Raw genomic sequence first — 19,557 nt, 5'->3', positions numbered from 1 at the left:
TCCTCCACCTTCCTCTACACTTTGGCGATGTTGTGCGTGTTGCAAAAAGGTAGATGAAACATAATTCAGCGTGATTGCTTCCTTCTCGTATGTGAGAGTGGTCACCAAGTGATCATAAGAGCTTGGTAAAGAGCACCACAAAATAATGGCTTTATCCTCACCGCCAACCATCACACTAAGTCGTGTCAAATCAGTGAGGATGTTGTTAAAAACGTTGACACGAGCCTTCAAGTCTCCTCCTTCGTGCATCTTCAGACTATAGAGACGATGCTTTGCAAACAATTTATTCATGAGTGTCTTGGACATGTACTAATTTTCTAATTTATCTGAAACATCCTTCCAAGTTGTGAGGTCTAGGATATGATTCATAACGTCATTAGGAAAACAAAGTCTTATCAAACTCGTGGCCTTGTCCTTCACCTGGTTCCAATCAATGGTTGTGATGTCCGCCAGTCTCTCATAACGAAGCGCCTTCTATAAACCTTGTTGAGCCAACAGATCCTTACTTGTCCTTTGCCATAAACTGAAACTGTCGTTCCGTCGAACCGAGCCACTTTGAATTTCGCACCTCCAGGATTAAGCATCATCTAATACCAAATGTTGGAATAGGTGCACACATATAGATCATAGTAGAGAGCAACACACAAAATTTTTGTTCACACACAGTTCGGTCAGATTGCCTTTGTCTGCGACTATATAATAACTATAGTTTCGTCTTATTGATTTGTTCTGAATTATATATATATATATATATATATATATATACTAGTTATCTAGATTGTAATAATATCTCTAAAATGTACCGTACGGGACTTCGCCCCCGTCCCCCACACACCTCTGTCCCCCTAACAAACACTTGGGTCAAACACAAGAGCAAGGCCCGAGGCCGCTCCGCAGCTTCGATTGTTGCCCACTTACACTACTTATGAGACAAATTCAACAAATTGTTTTCATATTTGATATTAATTGATTTTGATATAAAAACTATTTGGTCTAATTGTCCAGATGTGTTATTTATTAAAATACATACTGTTATTTTTATAATAAAATTTACCCCTTATCTATTATGTAAGGCTAATATATATAATAAAATAGAATGAATTTTGACGATTATCAAGAATTGTATGCGAGATCTTTACAAAGGTCAAACGACTAATTGAGTGAACTTAAGAGTTACCTAAAACATTTTTGTTAAAAATAATAATATAAATTCTAATTTTTTGGCTTCTTGCAACTTCTAAACGTTAAAAATTATTTATTTGAAGTAAGCAAAGTGTGAAATTTTTTACTTATTAAGATATAAATATATATAATTTTTACACAATAAATAAGAAAATTATGACTCAAATTCTTGTGTTTATCTATGCCTTAATCATCTTTTTTTCTCCCTGTCATGGTTACAAAAGTATATTCTTTTAACACAATTTTTTAATGTTACTTTCCATAACAACTTTTAATAACAATTTTTTTAAAATGACATTGCAGCTCGCTTTCCTTGTGATTATAATGAAGATTGTCCAATGGCGATTTTACCTGTGTATTTTAAGTGCATTGATGAATTTTGTGAGTACTTCGTTGAAAATTGAGGAAATTATACTAATTATATTTTTAAAAAATAATTTTATTACTTCCATGCATACTAATAAATAAAATATTTGCAAGTCATAATGTTTGTAATTTATAATTTAATTTTCTTTTAATGTTTCTCTATCCTTTCAATTTTTATGTCAAACTCAAAAGTGTATCATTATATAATGCAAGTATTCTTACCTTAATTAGTTTGTTACTAGATGATATTACAAATAACAATGTCACATTATAATTATAGTAATTTATATGATTATTAAGATTAACTATTTATTTATGTTCAACATTAAGAGAGTATAGTGTTGTATAGTGGTGAAAGTTTGGGATTTTAGAATATTCCTCTCAAAGTTATAAGTTCAAGGTCAGAGATCTTTTAAATGCACCATCAGTATTACATGTTAACTAATGTTTCGGAAGAGCAAGTCAACTAACTTGAATGATTTAATGAGCAGTTGAAGCATGATAAATTAGACCAACTTTTTTAAAATTTTCAATTGCGTAATGTAAGTGTACATGTGTATTTTACACAAGTATGTATACAATAGTACACTAATTATTTTTGTTTAACACAATAGATAGATCGGGATAAATATCGTTAAAATGAAGGTTGTTCATGCAAAACCAAATATATCAAACAAAAGTTGGTACACTACTAAAAAAAAATTGAATTTAGAGAGGATATTATTCCGTCACTAATTCATTAAAATTCCGTCACAAAACCATTTAGTGACGGATTTAGGAACGGACAAATATTCGTACCGAATTTCAATGTCGCAAATAATTTGTGAGGGATTTTTAATTCCGTTATAAACTGTTACGAAGTCAATACGTCATTAAATTTAAATTTCCCTCACAAACCATTGAAAAGCAATCCGTTAGTAATTTGTGAGGGATTTTGAAATACCTTAGTGAATATACTTTAGTGACGTTTATATTTTGTCCCTAATTATTAAAGATTAGTATATAAATACTCCTTTTAAGAGGGATAGTTTCCCTCACTAAATTAAATGAATTATTTAGTGACATTTATTTTCCATAAAAACCTGCACATAATTATTGAAATTTTAAATTCTTGACAAATTTAATTAATATTGAAACTGAATTTACTATATCATCATAATAAAAATATATCAAATCATAAATATGAAACACAAGAAACTATTTTTGTGAATATAATAAATATTTCCCAAATCAAAACTAATAGTACTAAAAATATGTTCTTAAAACTAAATATTAAAATCATAATATTGTTTTGTTGAGACTAAATATTACAACTAAAATAGTTCTAAAAAGCTCTTAAAATTAAGAAATTACAACGAAAATAATACTACCATTGTTTTTAAAACTAAGTGATGACAAACAAAAGTGTATTCACTACAATTTAGTATTGTATTTCAAGAAGTGGGTGAAGACGAATTTTGATCCGGACGTGGAGGTTGGTGACCTGCTAAATTTTTTACATAAATCGAAACAATTGTCCTCTAAGCAAACGTGAGTCTTCTTGCGACGCACGAATCAAATCCTCACGAGTCTTAAGTTTCTCTTTAAGGGTGTTGTTTTCAGTAGACAAATCAGAAATAACAGTCCTCATTTGTTCATATTCAGATGATGAGATACCGTCAAATGTGGAAGATCTAGATGGCTTGTATTTTGCTGCTTCTGGTCCCAAACCATATATACGGCCCTTCTTGTCCACTCCTTCAACAACATCTAAGAAGATGATGTTGTCAGATTGATGACTAGAAACAGCATCTCCATGTGCCTCTTGTGAGTCCCTCTCAAGAATCCTTTTTTTCATACTCATTCTGTAAATAAAAATTAAATAAAGAGAAAGAATATAATTAGTCAAAACACTAAATAATATGATCTATGTTCAAGCTATGTGACTATATATAGTATATAATGTCTACTGACAGTGAAATATGATACAAAGATATTGAAATTGAATAAATAATAAAATAATAAGTTGTTGAGTGTGGAGTAACACACCTCTCTGCATTAAATAATAAAATGATATTGGAATTGAAAGTATGCTCATGTAAAATGTATAGTATTTCAAAGATATAATTTACTGGAGAGTGATAAAGAACCATTAGCTCACACATGAAAACCGGAAATATTTGACAAACTAATTAAAATACATATTACTCAAAACAATAAGATAGTACATGATTATACTACAAACATTTAATAATATAAAACATTCATATATCTTTAGAACATCATCAGTACAAACATTAATTCATACAAGCGTGCAACATAGAACAACCACATCTAATACAAGTATTTTAGTAGATAAAAGAATTAGTATATCATTACTACAAACAATAAAATAACAAGCTTAAAAAGCTTATGAAATTGTAACTTACAGCAACCATCTATGATTTTGAAGAAACCCACTTGTTTGGGTTACCCTTGACTCTATGTATCTTTTGAAATAACTCCCAACAAGTTGGATTTGTATCTGAGTATTTTTTCTATAAAAATAAAAATAAAAATCAATGTTAATTAAAATTGAAATATTTAACATTACAAAAGAAATTAAATTTCTTACTAATCTCTTATAGTGTTCAGTTGTTGGAATTGATCCTCCAGTGTGTAGTGGCCATCCGAAGATCTTCTATTGTGAGTGTTAATTTTTGACTTTCTCTTCCACTTATCATCTTTTCATTTTTCTTCTAATATCTTAAGTGTTTCAACAGGAATCCAATCACCAGGATCAATCTTCTTTCTCACCTATACATTGTGTTTGAGTATGTATCAGAGGCTTTATGATCAAATATCTTCTTAATTTCTTCCTCATGTTCAGGTAGCCACTTGTACTTTCTCTACAATATAGAAAATATAAATTAATGGAAAAAATATTATACTGAACCTCAAAAATTACGAGGTAAGTGTGGTTCAATTCTAAGATATTCCATATAGGATATTAATTAAATACCATAATGAAAATGATGGTTCAATATTCATAAGTGTGGTTCAATTCTAAGATATTCCATAGTTTGTCCAAGACAAACAAAACCTATAATAGAAAATATTCATAAACTTCAAGTTCTTTCATTCTTTAACATAGTTTATACAAGACAAACAGAACCTATAATGAAAATATTCATAAACTTTGTCATCCTTATCCTTTATACATTCAACTCTCCAAGCCACAATTCGGTCACAATTTTAAATTCATAAACTTTAAATTTATAAACTGTAAATTCATAAACATTAAATTCTTTCATACTTTAACATAGTTTGTCCTACACAAATAGAACATATAACAGAAAATCTTTGTAAATTGCAACTTACACTTTAAAATATAGTGAAGGGAATTATTAAATAAAAATATACATAAACTTTATGTCATATTTATCCTTTCATACCTTAAACTCTCCAAGTCATAACTCGTTCAAAGTTTTAAATTCTTCCCTACCCTTCATCTCCCTTCATCTCTCCATAGTTTGTCCAAGACACTACAAACTTACGTTTGATAATTTTTGCGATCTCACGTGTGGGCTGAATTGCAGGGTCAAATCTACAAAAAAATTAAGAAATATAAGATAAAGTCATAATTTATTTATAAGTTAAAGAAATTATTAAAACTTATGTTTTTTATGGACTGGACGAATCCAAATTCTCCCATCAGTGGGGTCCTTACTTCCGATTTGTGGAGGTGAATCAACATGAGATGATGATACATGTGGATCATCACCGGATACATCAGTTGATGGGACATGTGATGAGCTATGCGTAGAAGAAATGAGGGGACTAATCAAGGAGGAAATATGTGGGCTAGGAGTGGGGTGTTGATATTGAGAATGTGTGGCTCTATGAGATGTGAAGAATTTGTAGGCTGGCCAACAATAGATGGTGACAAAGTAATGGTACTCCTACCTTTTTCAGATGAAACATGAGGGCTAGGGGTGGAGTGTTGAAATTGAGAATGTGTGGCTCTATGAGATGTGGAAGAATTTGTAGGATGAACATTAATAGATGGGGACAAAGTAGTGGTACTCTTACCTCTTTCAGATGAAACGTGAGGGATAGGAGTAGAAGTGGAAAGTTGGGTATTTATAACTTTATGAGATGTGGAATGATTTGGAGGCTGCCTAATAATAGTTTGTGACAAAGTAGTGGTACCCTCAACTCTCTCGGGTGAAATATTAGGGATAGAAGTGGAATGGGGTAGTTGAGTATTCACAGGTTGGCCAATAGTAAATCGTGACATAGTAGCAGTAATCCTACCTCTCTTTCCTCTACTGATACCTCTACCAATACCTCTTCCTCCACCATTTTTTTATCACTGTCCTCCATCTATAGACAAAAATCAAAACATCAAATTGATTAATGAACATTAACAAATAAGAATTATAAAAAAACATACAAACAAACAAACAATAATTTCCATAAATATGCATAAGAATAACAAAAATATTATATTAATTTATTCTTAAACAAGCAAAAAAAACAAATAATATTTTCCATGAATAAATAATGCATAATACCATCATAATCATAATTGGCGTCCTCGTCCTCATCCTCATCCTCATCCTCATCCTCATTCTCATCCTCATCTTCATCTACTCGTTTTGAATCAAGTTGTTTCAACAAAGAGATTGGCACTTCTTCTCCTATACCATTAATGTCAACATGGCATTGATGAAAATCATCATTAGAAACAACTATAGGTACTTTATGTACATCATCATCTTGATATGCATCAGTTGTTTCGTGTTTGTTTTTTCCATATATTTAATGGTACTCTATGCCTTGGTTTTTATGACACCTAGCCAACTTTGTTGCCCTTCAGAAAAAGATGTAAAGTAAACTTGGTCAGCTTGTTGGGATAATATAAAAGGATCATAATTTTGATATCTCCTAGATTTTTTTATCTCAACATTGCCACAATCAGAAAAACCATAAACTTATTTTAATTGAGCCATTCTCACAATCAGAAGCTAGAAGGCAGAAGCTAATTGAAACTAGATCAAATTACCTTAACCAAGGTAGGTCAAACAGTAGATGAAATTAGCAAAGAGTCCTTCTAAAATCTCTCTTCAAAGCCTGCAGCAAGAAGAAACATTAGCATGTTAGCATGTACTAGTAAAACAACAACTTCTCATAATTATCTTTTATATTACAATCTCAATGTCATGATTTATTTAGATACAAAAAAAAAAGAAAGAGATCAAATCAATTAGAGATTTACTTGATAGCCAAAAACTTAAATATAAACAAGGAAAAAACAAATTAGCATTTCTTTTAATCCAATGGCTAATAATTACATCTATCCATTTTTCCACTTTGAACAAGCAAAAATTTAAGGTGGTCATTCTTGAATTAAGATGGTCATTAAAAAAGTCTTGAGTTAAGATATTCAAAGAACGAAAACAACATAACCTCCAATCAATAACCTCCAATCAAGAAGACATACCTGCTACCAACAAAACAAACAACAAAGGCTATCTAAGACAAGAAAATCCAAATAGAACCTGCATCACAAAAAGGTCAAAGTGAGTATTAATAATAAAAAATTTACATGCATTATAAACACTTGAGCCAATCAACATTTTTTAATTTGATAATCACATGTCATACTATAAGATCTTGATTTGAATTTTATAAGATATTTTATTAGGTTGTTATGAGTTTAGTTTGTTTTTGTTTTGAAGAGTCAAAATAAAATTATATATTAAATAAATCAAGGCATATAAGCCATGTAAAACCAAACTTATACAACCAAAGTAAGAAACAAAAGCCAATATAACAATAATAGTAAAGTAACCCAAACAACAACATCTTGTATGCTCCAAAAACAAATCAAATATACACTACAAATACTCTAAAATTCTACCTAGGGATTACTGATAAGTTTGCAGCTTGTTCTGTCATATAGCTATTTGATTCTTCCACAATGAAAAAATGCAATACTCCAAATCCCTCTTCATCTATTAGAAATAACACCAACCACCAAATTTGTATTTAAAATGCATCCACTCTCAACACACTACAACAACAAAAATAACTTCCCACACATCTTAGTCTTGGACTCACCAATTCCTCTTCTCAATATTTTCATGTTAACTCTAATCCTGTAATCCAAGGTTAATCTATATTCCACATTTCTAATCTACTCATTCATATATTATGAACTATTATAAGGTGATTTTTAGTGACATTATTTCAATTATGGGGCATTGGCAACAAAACTATGATTCCAGTGGTCATAGTAGCTTCTTTGTGAAGGTGTACATAGGAGGCATTCCAATTAATAGAAAACTCCATATACTAGCTCATCAAAGTTACCATGAGTTAGCCAAGACTCTTGAACACACCATTCTCAGTAAATTCTACTCCTAAATTCTCTAAATTTTTGTCATGTTTTTGTTTTATTATTAATTAATATTATTTTATTTATTGAATAATAATTAGGAACAGGGGAAAATGAAATAAATGAATTGCAACAGGCAAGTTTACTAGAGTTGTGTCTCTTTGAATATTTACTAAGTGTTACAAATGTAGTATATTTTATACCCTTTTCTCTTATAAAAACCAAAGGAAAAGAAAATATTTTCCATGTTCAACTCCATAAATAATATATCTTATAGCTAGGATCCCTTCTTAGATGCAAATGGTAATTTAAATTTATACAAGTATATATATATATATATATATACACACACACACACACACACACACACACACACACAGTACTAGTGCAGAAAAAAGCTTTTACATCGGGGCAAAAGTACATTTTACATCGGGTGTGGGTCCGATGTAAATCCAAACGATGTAGTATATCAGAGACATTTTACATCGGGCCACAGCCCGATGTGAAAAATCCACATACCACATCGGTTAAACGTTAGGTCTGATGTGAGAAAAAAACTAATTATTTTTTTAGAAAAAATATGTCATATTTTACACCAGTTGGCTTAGAGGCCCGATGTAAGATATTATTTTTAACATCGGTTTCACTAACTACCCGATATAATAAACAAGTTTTTACATTTGTTCTGTCAATTACCCGATGTAATAAGTTTGCTACTTTTAAGCGAATTCGGGGTGTTTTTCCCTGTAATTTTTTTACCTAATTTTTCATATTTTTCCATTCCCACAATTAGTCACTATTTTTCATATTTTTTCCACATCACACATACCACATTTAGGTCACTATTTTCATATTTTTCTAACCAATGAAGGAAATTTTCATTGCACCAAATAGCTATGATGCATATATATATTCTTCAAAATGAACAGTTGATTTACAAAAGTATTAATCTAAGATACACAAAGTGTACAAAATTATAAGAAAGTTTACACACGGTGAACTACTACAACAATAACAAAACAAGTGAAACTATACAAAAATATTCAACCATTTATCAGTCATTTCCCGCACTTGAAATACCAACATGCATCCACGAGAAGATAAGTTGTAGCTTCTGTAAACGAATCGATAGTATTTTTAGGTGCTCAGCAACATCCTTGCTGACTTCTACAACGTAATATCGGACTTGGGTTACAAAATCTGTGTGCTGAATGGACGAATTGTTATCTCCAACTGGCCCTAATCTACCAACTGATGAATGTGTTTTGAGCTTAACATTTCTTCATCAAAGATGGCATTTAAAACTTTATCGTAAATGCTTGTATCTTCTGATTTCAGCATTGTTCGCAACATATCTGAACATAGAGAACTGATATTCACTAAGGGTCATGCAAGAAACTTTACAAAAACGTTTTTAAAAAATTAAATAAGGACTTGAGATTCTTAATGTCATAAGTATGTACTACAATGCATATTTCATAATGAAATACCACTTTACATTATTAAGTATTAAGTAAATGTACTTAACAAGATCATCGGATTGTTTGTGTTTTTATACTCCTTGGGAGTGGCCACTCATTATATATTAAAAACATATAGTCAGTAGCTATAACAAATTATAGAGGTTTTTAGCACGAAAAGAAAAAGCTATCAATATCATGAACAAACTACAAGAAAATACTTAATGAGTTCGACCATCATGAACTTTTTGGTGGAAAGAAGATTATGCATTGAAGTGAGGACCAATGGTCTCTCAATAACATATTACAGTATAATCAATTTCAAATGTGCAAATTAAAGGAGTATTCTAAGAAGAGATGACAAGTGTCTTCAAAAGAATTTTTGTAATAACTACACTGGGACACCATAATGTTTCAAATATTGTCACAAGTAAAAAGTATTGTGAAAAATCTTCAAATTATCAAAAAATTTACTACTATAAATAATATATTTTATATGATAAAAATTTTATCTCATTATCAAAAAAATTGAGGTCTAAAGTATAGACGTGTCACATTTTTTTTATATACCGTTTATTCTCTTCATTGAGCTGACATTCGAATGGTAAATTATTTAAAGGACGCGCTTTCGAATCCCAGTAACTAGATCTTTGCACCATTTATTTTTTTAAAAAAATTATTTTATAACCTATTACCTCGGCTATGCTGAAATCGATGGATAAAATATTTAGAGGACACGCATTTGAATTCCAACAACTACATTTTAGCACCTTTTCATTTTTTTAAAATTTTTTTATGACCTATTAGCTCGATTGAGCTAGAAAATAAGGGGTAAAGTATTTATATGACTCGCCTTCGAATCCCGACAATTATATTTTATCACCTTTTAATTTTAAAAAAAAATTCTTGTATGACCTATTACCTCGATTGAGATGGAAGTCGAGGATAAAGTAATATTTTATTATTTTTTATTTATGACCAATTTGATGAAAAAAATTAAGTAACAAATATTTTCTGTCCATTTATAAAATAACAATAGTCAAAATATTTCCAACTCATCATTTCACATGAAACATATTGATTTACGTGTAACTCACTAGCCAATCACAACGTGAATGCCACAACTATCCATCTTGGATGCAAAATACTGAAATGTAAACTTAACATAATTATGGAAACAATGATAATGAAAGCAAGAGCAGGAAAATGTTTCAAAGTTGGTTTCTTAATGTAATATCTTCTCTAGTAATTCCTTGTTAAAATTGTTTAATGTTAGTTAGGACATGGAAGCAACTTATGAATGTTAGTTGTTGTTGTATAAAGTAAAATGTTTAATATTGTGTTTGTTGAGATTTAATATTTAACGATGTTGATTTTGTTTATTTGTTATTGTTGTTGTTGAGATTTTATGTTTAAATATTCTATTGATTTGTCGTTGTTGTTATTGTTGTTGTTGTTGTTGTTGTTGTTGTTATTTTTGTTGTTGTTGTTGCTGTTGTTATTTTTGTTATTGTTGTTGTTGAGATTTAATGTTTAAGGATCCTATTGATTTTGTTGTTGTTGTTGATGATGAGGAAGGTTTAGAATTTATCGAACAAATTTGAAGCTTTGCAGATTAAAAAGAAAAACACATTAAAAAGTAGCACTGTTTTGAAAATCCAAAAAATTCAAAAAATATTGTTGCTGAGGATCGAACACATTGTTAGAATAATAATGCAAGTGTGAGTAAATGAGGAAATAATCCCACATTGGATAGGAATGTGGTGACTTGAACAATTATAAGTGGGAGAATCCACTCACCTATCACCTTAAGATTTTAGGTGGAGAAATGGTGTGTCTCTCACAAAAGTGTCTAGTCCTACACTACGTATCAATGCTCCCTAGTGAAAAAAACTCTCCTAACAAATGATATCAATGTCGACTCACGCTTAAGGGGGAGTGTTAGAATATTAATGCAAGTGTGAGTAAGTGGAGAAATAGTCTCACATTGGATAGGAATGTGGTGACTTGAACATTTATAAGTGGGAGAACCCACTCACCTTTCACCTTAAGGTTTTGGGTGAATAAGTGGTGTGTCTCTCACAAAGATGTCTAGTCCTACACTATGTATTGGTTCGGGAAAGGGGCCGACTCACTTGTATCAAAATGCCAAGAAGTAGTGTCCCGTTGTAAGGTATCAACGGCGGTACAAGTGTGAGGGAGAACATTGTGGACTCACACTTGAGGGAGAGTGTTAGAATAATAATGCAAGTATGAGTAAGTGGAGAAATGGTCTCACATTGTATAGGAATGTGGTGACTTGAACATTTATAAGTGGGAGAACCCACTCACCTGTCACCTTAAAATTTTAGGTGGATAAATGACGTGTCTCTCACAAAGGTATTTATTCATACACTATGTATCAATATTCCCTAATAAAAATATCTCTAACACACATGACTAATACACTTTTTTTCTCGATAGAACTTTACCCAAGAATAAAACTGGGAGTTTTCATTTTCCAACTAAGATAACATGGGTTTTTGTAATAGTGTTTGATAGGACAAATCACATTATATATACTACATTTCCCTCCCTACAAATCTACGTTTATTATGAGTGAAATTAGTAACATATCGATCTTTAAAATAGAGCTATTCAGATATAAAGTGATTTTAAACCATATGGCTTTCTCAGGAGTGAGAGGTATGCCAAATTTTTTTGAATCAATTTATTATAGAAGGTTGAGATGTGATTAACAAACCTAAAAAATAAAATAAATATCAAGGTAATAATAGGTCATAAAAAAATTTAAAAAAATTAAAATATGCTAAAATGTAGTTGTTCTGATTCGAAGGCGTATCCTCTAATATTTTTTCTTTTAGCTATCAACTCAACCGAAAAATTAGATAGTATTTTAAAATATATATAAAGTGAGCATCTATAATTTAGATCTTAGTGACTTTTATAAGTATTAGTATGTTTTGTTTGAGGTAGGAGTGAATTAAGGAACAGAACGAACAGAGTATCCTCCATTACAGCTTACTGAAATCTTCGGCTTAAACTCCTAACCTTAGGGTTAGGGGCCTTGGTTTTTGTGACTGTATTGTTCTGTTCTTTGTGGTTTTTTTTTCAGTTTTATTCATGGACGGAACCGTGTGGAAGAAGGTGTCATATAAAAGGAAATCGGTAAGTAAGTGCGAAGCTGTTGGAAGAGAGGGAAAGAAGAGAGTAGGAGACATTACAACTTTCTACTTCACTGAGTTTGATGATAAATGGCATGCTAAGGATATTTACGAGGTTTTCAAGAAGATGGGAGATATTGATGAAGTCTATATTCCAAGTAAGAGGGATAAGAGAGGAAGAAGGTATGGGTTCGCTAGATTTTTCGACGTGTTTGATGCAAGGATGCTGGCAACTAAGTTAGACAATGTCTTTTTAGAGGGAAGAAAGATTTTTGCCAACATTCCCAAATTTCAAATAATAGTTAGGTTAGGTATGGCAGAAGGAATTCCAAGCAAAGGCAGAAACAATATGGCTAGTTACAGGAGACAGAAGAACAACCAAAGTTCTGATCGCAGGGGGTACGAGAATACTGATGGAAGATCGTTTGCAGAAGTAACCTTGAATCAGAAAAGGGGAAAGGAAAGAAGTTGTTGGTCAGGAAAATATACGTAGGATACATCTAAGTTTCACTTTTGAAGAAGAAGAGTTGAGGAAATTTGAAAAGTCTTTCGTGGGAATTGTTAAGGATCCGGGAACGACACTCAAAATGAAACAAGTTTTCCATGAAGAGGGCATATTCTCGATTAGAATTACTCCCCTCGGAGCTAATTTATGTCTTTTGGAAGATCTTGTAGAAGGATAGATTTCAATTTTCTTAGAGGAGAGAAGAAATTGGTGGAGTTCCTGGTTTAAAGAAATAAGAAGATGGAAGCACAATGACGTAGATCCGGAGAGAATCGTTTGGATAAAATGTTCTGGGATTCCATGTCATGCATGGAGTAAATACTTTTTTGAAATGGTGTCTTCTACTTTGGGAACTTTCATTGAAAGTGATGATATCACTTTTTCCAAATTCAGAATGGACTTTGCTAGACTAAGAATCAGAACAAGGTGTATGGCGGTGATTAATGAAGTTTTAATGGTATTGATCAATGGGTCGATGTTCCGAATCAGTTTGGCGGAAGAAATATCTAGGCCACCGGCAAATCCACCTCTCAAGAAGGCTAAAGAGGATAGTGGTAGTGGTAGCGAGACGAACAGTGAAGATAGTTTCGATGAAGAAAGCGACGACGATGGAGATGCGGGTCTCGAGGCAGAAAACTCAGAGGGTAAAGAGGATCACATTTATGAGATTATGACTGAAGATGATAAAGTGGCAGATAACTTGTCCATAGAGGTACCTAGTACTGAAGACAATCAGGGGAATGATGGAATTAGGAAGGCAACAGGCTCTACCAACAAAAAGGATATTCCTGTCTTAAATGTTTTCTCTGACCCAAAAAAGGTGATAGGGACCCATCAGGATAATTTTTCAAATTCAGAAGGAGAAGGGTCGTATGAGAGAAGTGTGGTGGGCAATAATTTTGAAGACACGTGTCAAGGGATCACGCCTACGTCTAGTTTGGGGCCAAAAAGGGAGAGGCGAAAGAAGGATAGTTTATTGGGCCTTCTAAAAAATCAGGCAATAATGGGCCAGTTTTGGAATTGGCTTTGTCATACCCTAATTTTTGACCCCCCTGAGATGACATATCTTCAGGATTTTTTTCATCAGGTCAAGACAAGTACCCAGAGTAGTCATTTCTCCATCTGGTACCTAATCGAGGATGCTCAAAAACAAGAAAGCTCAGGCAAAGGATCAATCAATACAAGGATTAGTCCCTAATACAATCATGAGGCTCAAAGACTTCACTTTTCTCATCTATGATTGATTAGACATCCAGTCATCTGAGTACAGGTTTACTCAGGTCACCAGACTAAGGTTTTGAGCCTATCAAGGACTAAAATCAGGGATCACTTTTGGGAAACCCTAAAAAGCCCCAGGGAACCATTCAAAGACATCAATCTTCTTCAAATAACTCATATGAAAAGGTCTACTGGACATCACACTTCAATTCAAAGTCTACAGTCATTACTTTCACATGGTCGACAAATTAGGGTTTTGACCTAATTCACCAAGATAGTTGACTTCTGATCAGGGCATGAATCCAAAACTCAAGACATGATTCAAGGATCTCTACTACCTCCATATAATCCATTTATATCATCCATTTGTGGAGAAGATCTTATTTCTACACAAAAAGCCCAAAAATTCACTTTGTCAGGAAAAAGTCAACTGTGAAGGATCATCATTGACTTTTAAGGTTTTTGGTCAAAAAATGACTTTCAAAGATCAATATCATCAATATATGGATGTCAAAGTCATTTGGCCAAAGAAATTCAAAGAAATTCATCAAGGAGCGAAAAGTCGGGAATTAGGGTTTTTGAAGGCATGGTGAGATCTCAAAATTTCACCTACACAACTCAAAAAACTTCCAACATGAAAGTTGTAGATCTTGCAAAATAAAACAACATCTTACAAGGGAACTTTTTTCAAAAGATCAACCATTTATGAAGTTTTGGAAATTTTGAAGTTTAGGTCATAAACACTTAGAAATTTTTCTAAGTGTTTTAACCTAGTTTTCATCCAACTTTGGCCTCATTTTTCACAAATTTCCCAAAGGATTCTGAAGAAGACATAAACTAATGATTTAAAGTAGATGTTTAGGGCTTTCCAAATTGTGTTCAACCTTCTCAAAATTCAATTTGAGCTAGGAGTTATGCTTGTTCAAAGATGGCCTCATGAAGTGAAATTATAGGTCATGCATCATTTTGGAACTTTGAAGTTTTGTGCACATGACCTCAAATACATATGCTACATGACCCATAACACATCTGAAACCATGCCATGCATTCATTTTCACCATGCCATAAGGATTGAAGAAGATTCTAAAAACAAGAACATGTGATTATGTAATGATTACATTTTGTGAATTTATGGCAAATTGATGAATCACCCAAGGAATCTTCTCACCAACCAATTAGAGCTCATTTCTGGCTCAGAATTGTCCCCTAAGATCAAGCAAAATCGAGGGCTAGGGGATTGATCAAATGGAATCAAAATTCTCATCATTACATAAGAGATATTTGCAAAATTCCTTCATGGCTAAGAAAGCAAATCAACTTCACTAAGGAAGCTCACTCCTCTGCAGCTATACTGATCCATTTGCCTATAAATACAGATGCATTCCTCATTCAAAAACACACCAAAGCAACCATATTACTTGCTTTCTCTTTCTCTCCTCTTGTTCATTGTTTTTCAAAGTTCTTTGGCAAGAAGAATCGATTTCTTCAAACCAAAGCTTATCTTTGGGAAGTGAGCATTCTAACATCTCAAGGGAGGTCATTTGAGGTGATCCAAGCACCTGGATCACTTCTGTAGGTGGAGGAACACCATTGTTGCTCTCACTTTGGAGCACTTGCAGTTGGAGGTCCATGGAGTGATTCAGAAGGTTTCAAGGCAAGCCAATCATCCAGACACACTCCTCAGGTCATAGTGAAGCTAACCAGATGGCTGCAGCTCATCTGTAACTCAGGAATCAACAACCTCCATGTCCACTTGAAGCTCAAATCGAGGGAGGTCCATAGAACAATTCAGAAGGATTCAGGCTACAATAAGCATCCAGTTAGCATCATTGAGTCTCAGGGAAGCTATTGAGATCATTCATTCAAACCCAGGTGCTCTCAATCATCCTCACGATCTCCATTTTCAGAGGTAAGTTTCTGAACTTCACCTCTCTAATTTAAGTACCTTTTGTGAAATAGCTCGATTCTATCTTGTTCAGCATCATCAGAGGATTAAAAACCCTCTATCATCATCCATTTATCTTTCAGTATAGTCATTTAATTTGATTTTGAAATTTTAGGGTTCTTCACGATTTCTGATAAATTAGTTAGATGTAGTTAATATTAGTTCATGTTAGTTACATATTTAGACTCGTGAGTGAATTTAGAGCAAGTTTCATGTTTACATCGTGGCAAATGGTTGAGAAACGAGTGAGTTCAGAAATTCAAATTCATAGAGCTTGAGGTTGAAGACGAAGATGGTGGTGGCGCGCAAATTTGAATTCTCAGGGCAGGGTTTATTTTATTTTGAATGGTATGCGTTTTATTAACGACTAAACAACTTGCCCTAGTGGCCACACATGCGCCCTTAGTATCATCATGCCACAAGTCTGGGGTTCGAATCCCCCTCGCCCCAGACTTTTTCATCCTTTTATTTTTTCAGATTTTTCTAACTTGTTTTAAAACAAAACCAAATGCGCGCGTGTTATAGTCACCAACTGGCGTTTGGCTCAGTGGTGTTGTTTTGAGTGTGTGACTATAAGGGCGTGAGTTCAAGCCTTGCTAGGACCAAAACCTATTTTTTTATCACTTTTCTAACTTAATTCCTTCACAACTTTAACCAATTATTTAACTTATCAAATTAATTCATTTTGACTTCATTTTTTAAACACATTTTGATTAATATATATATTTTATAAATAATCAAAAAAATCATAAAAATATTTTTTATTTCATGTATTTTAATTAGGTTTAAAATAGTATGTTTTAAATGTTTTCTTAAATACTTTAAAATATATATTTTCATTTTGTCTTAACCTAATTACTTTGTGAATAATGTTATGATAAAAACCCTATTTATCTAGGTCTTATTTAGGTATAGATTCCATCTTTGCCTTAATTAAGTTGACTTTTGTCAATCTACAAAGTTGTTTTCAATCTCCGATTAAACAGACGATTAAGGTTTTCAAACAACAAAACCTTATATCATTTCAATCTTTTCTTCAACTGTTTTCATAAACAGTAAATCATTTTTTTAACTGGGCCTCTAATAGAGTGTAAGTCCAAAAAACCTTCTCTTCTTAGCTTGTTTTCAAAACTGTATTTTCAAAATCTTCTTTCTGTTTTCAAAACATTCTTCTGGTATTTGAAGGGCATTATTCCCGGTGAAACTCTTCAGATACCTATGTGACCTTTGTCCATCTTCACTTCTTCTGTTTTCAAAAACCATTAACTGTTTATCATATATATTCAACTGTTATCAACAAAACAACAAAAATACTGTTGAGACTCTGTACATACTTCTTCAATGGCCTCCACTCCATCCAGGTTAGGCTTTACAAGCTTTCAATTTACAGTCTTTGTTTAAAATACTGTCAAATATAAACTGTGCATATATTAGTTTAGAACTGCGTTTGAGTATAAACCTTAGGACAGTTAAACTATATATATATATTATAGGAATATGACCTAGGATTGAGAATGTCTTCCCGGTGAAGGCTCTTTCCTAATTAGAGATCTGTAGTTCAAACCCCCAAGATGAATTATTCCCGGTGAAACATCTTGGCAAAAACCTTAGAATCCAAATAATAGGACACATCCACCCAAAGAGGAATTATTCCCGGTGAAACCTCTTACCCATTTGCTTAGAGCCAAAATAAGTTCAAAACTACATAGCTTTCTCTTGTGCTATAACAAGGACCCTCGATTAGCCTCCTCTTGGGCTTTGTACAAGGACCCACAGGCTTCTTAAAAGCATTTCCAGCTTCCTCTTGAGCTTGTATACAAGGACCCATCAGGTTTCTTATAAACATAGGAACAGGTCTTTAGTCACCTTTTAGCCTACCCTGGTGAGTTTCTTCCAATTTAAACCAGACTTAAAAAACAAGCTAAGTTTGTCTCAATTTCACATTGAGTACATTTTTGGAATGAGAGACATGGACAGTCTCTGTCACCCTTATCTTCATCAATCCTCCTTAGTAGAGTCTAGGATCTATGTTTTGGTCATCCTCAGCATTGAGTCAGCCTTCATCTTGGGCTTTAAACAAAGAGTCTCCACTAGATAATCTTTCTGCCATCATTTCATTTCAATAAAAATCCCTGGAAAGGGTTAGCCTCCAAAGTCAATTAAAATCAATCATTCATTTCAACAAAACCCCTGGAAAGGGTCAGCCTCCAAAAACATGATAAAGTCAGTCTTTTAACAGACAAATTCACCAGCTGAGTCAAAATCCCTGGAAAGGGTTAGCCTCCAAAGTCAATTAAAATCAATCATTCATTTCAATCAAAACCCCTGGAAAGGGTCAGCCTCCAAAAACATGATAAAGTCAGTCTTTTAACAGACAAATTCACCAGCTGAGTCAAAATCCCTGGAAAGGGTTAGCTTCCAAAGAAAAAACAGTCTTTTAATAAATAAAACCTCTTCAGTAGAGTCAAAACCAACAAAAACAGTTAGCCTCAACCTTGGGCTTCATACAAGGCACCAAACAATAAAACTCCCCTGTCAAGAGTCTGCCTCAACCTTGGGCATTGTGCAAGGCAGATAATAGAGTCTCCCCAGTGAGTCTTTCATCACTTAGTAGCCACAACCTTGGGCTTTGTACAAGGCAGATAAACCATATCTTTCATGTGTCAAAGATTCCTAACACTTAGGATCTTTCCCCATATAGTCATCCATACTTAATTCATTTAAGAGTCCGCCACAACCTTGGGCTTTGTACAAGGCAGAAAATAATGTTTTCCCTAGCTAGAGTTAGCCACAACCTTGGGCTTTATACAAGGCACATAAAATATAGTCATTCATTCAATTATCCTCAACAGTTAGCCACAACCTTGGGCTTTGTACAAGGCACACAAATAGAGTCTCCTTAAGTAGAGTCAGCCTCAATTCTGGGCTTTATACAGAACACTAAAATACCCTGTAATTAATCCCCAGTGGAGTCATCTCCCAGAGTCAATAATTAATTAATCAAAAAGCCTCAAGCTTGGGCCTCATACAAGCCAGCTAAATTCAAATCTTTTATACAGTAGATAGACATAGCTTATCTCTATAGAGAGATATTTTTACTACTCTACCACATTCAAACAAACAAACATTTCAATTTCAATTTCAATCAAAGTCTCCCATTTAGGAATCTGAAAGACATGCTCTGGCACATCCCCAGACTTGTACACTTTCCCTAATTTGGACGAGCATCTTTCTTTCATTTAAGAGGCATCTGACTGGCATACTTGCACACACAAGTAAGGTCCCCCTCTTGAATGAAATGAATTCAGTTATTCTGTCACTCCTTTAAATGTTTGTGGTAGAATAGTACAAATACC

At 33.0% G+C, this 19,557-nt stretch overlaps 1 pseudogene; it reads right to left on the bottom strand.

Annotated features, from left to right (window-relative positions):
* Positions 1-2,761: 2,761 nt before the first annotated feature.
* Positions 2,762-5,806, bottom strand: LOC131605098 (uncharacterized; annotated as a pseudogene).
* Positions 5,807-19,557: the final 13,751 nt, after the last annotated feature.

This window comes from Vicia villosa, linkage group LG5 (genome assembly GCF_029867415.1).
Source record: "Vicia villosa cultivar HV-30 ecotype Madison, WI linkage group LG5, Vvil1.0, whole genome shotgun sequence".
NCBI classification, from domain to species: Eukaryota; Viridiplantae; Streptophyta; class Magnoliopsida; order Fabales; family Fabaceae; genus Vicia; species Vicia villosa.
This window is presented reverse-complemented; position numbering and strand designations above follow the sequence as displayed.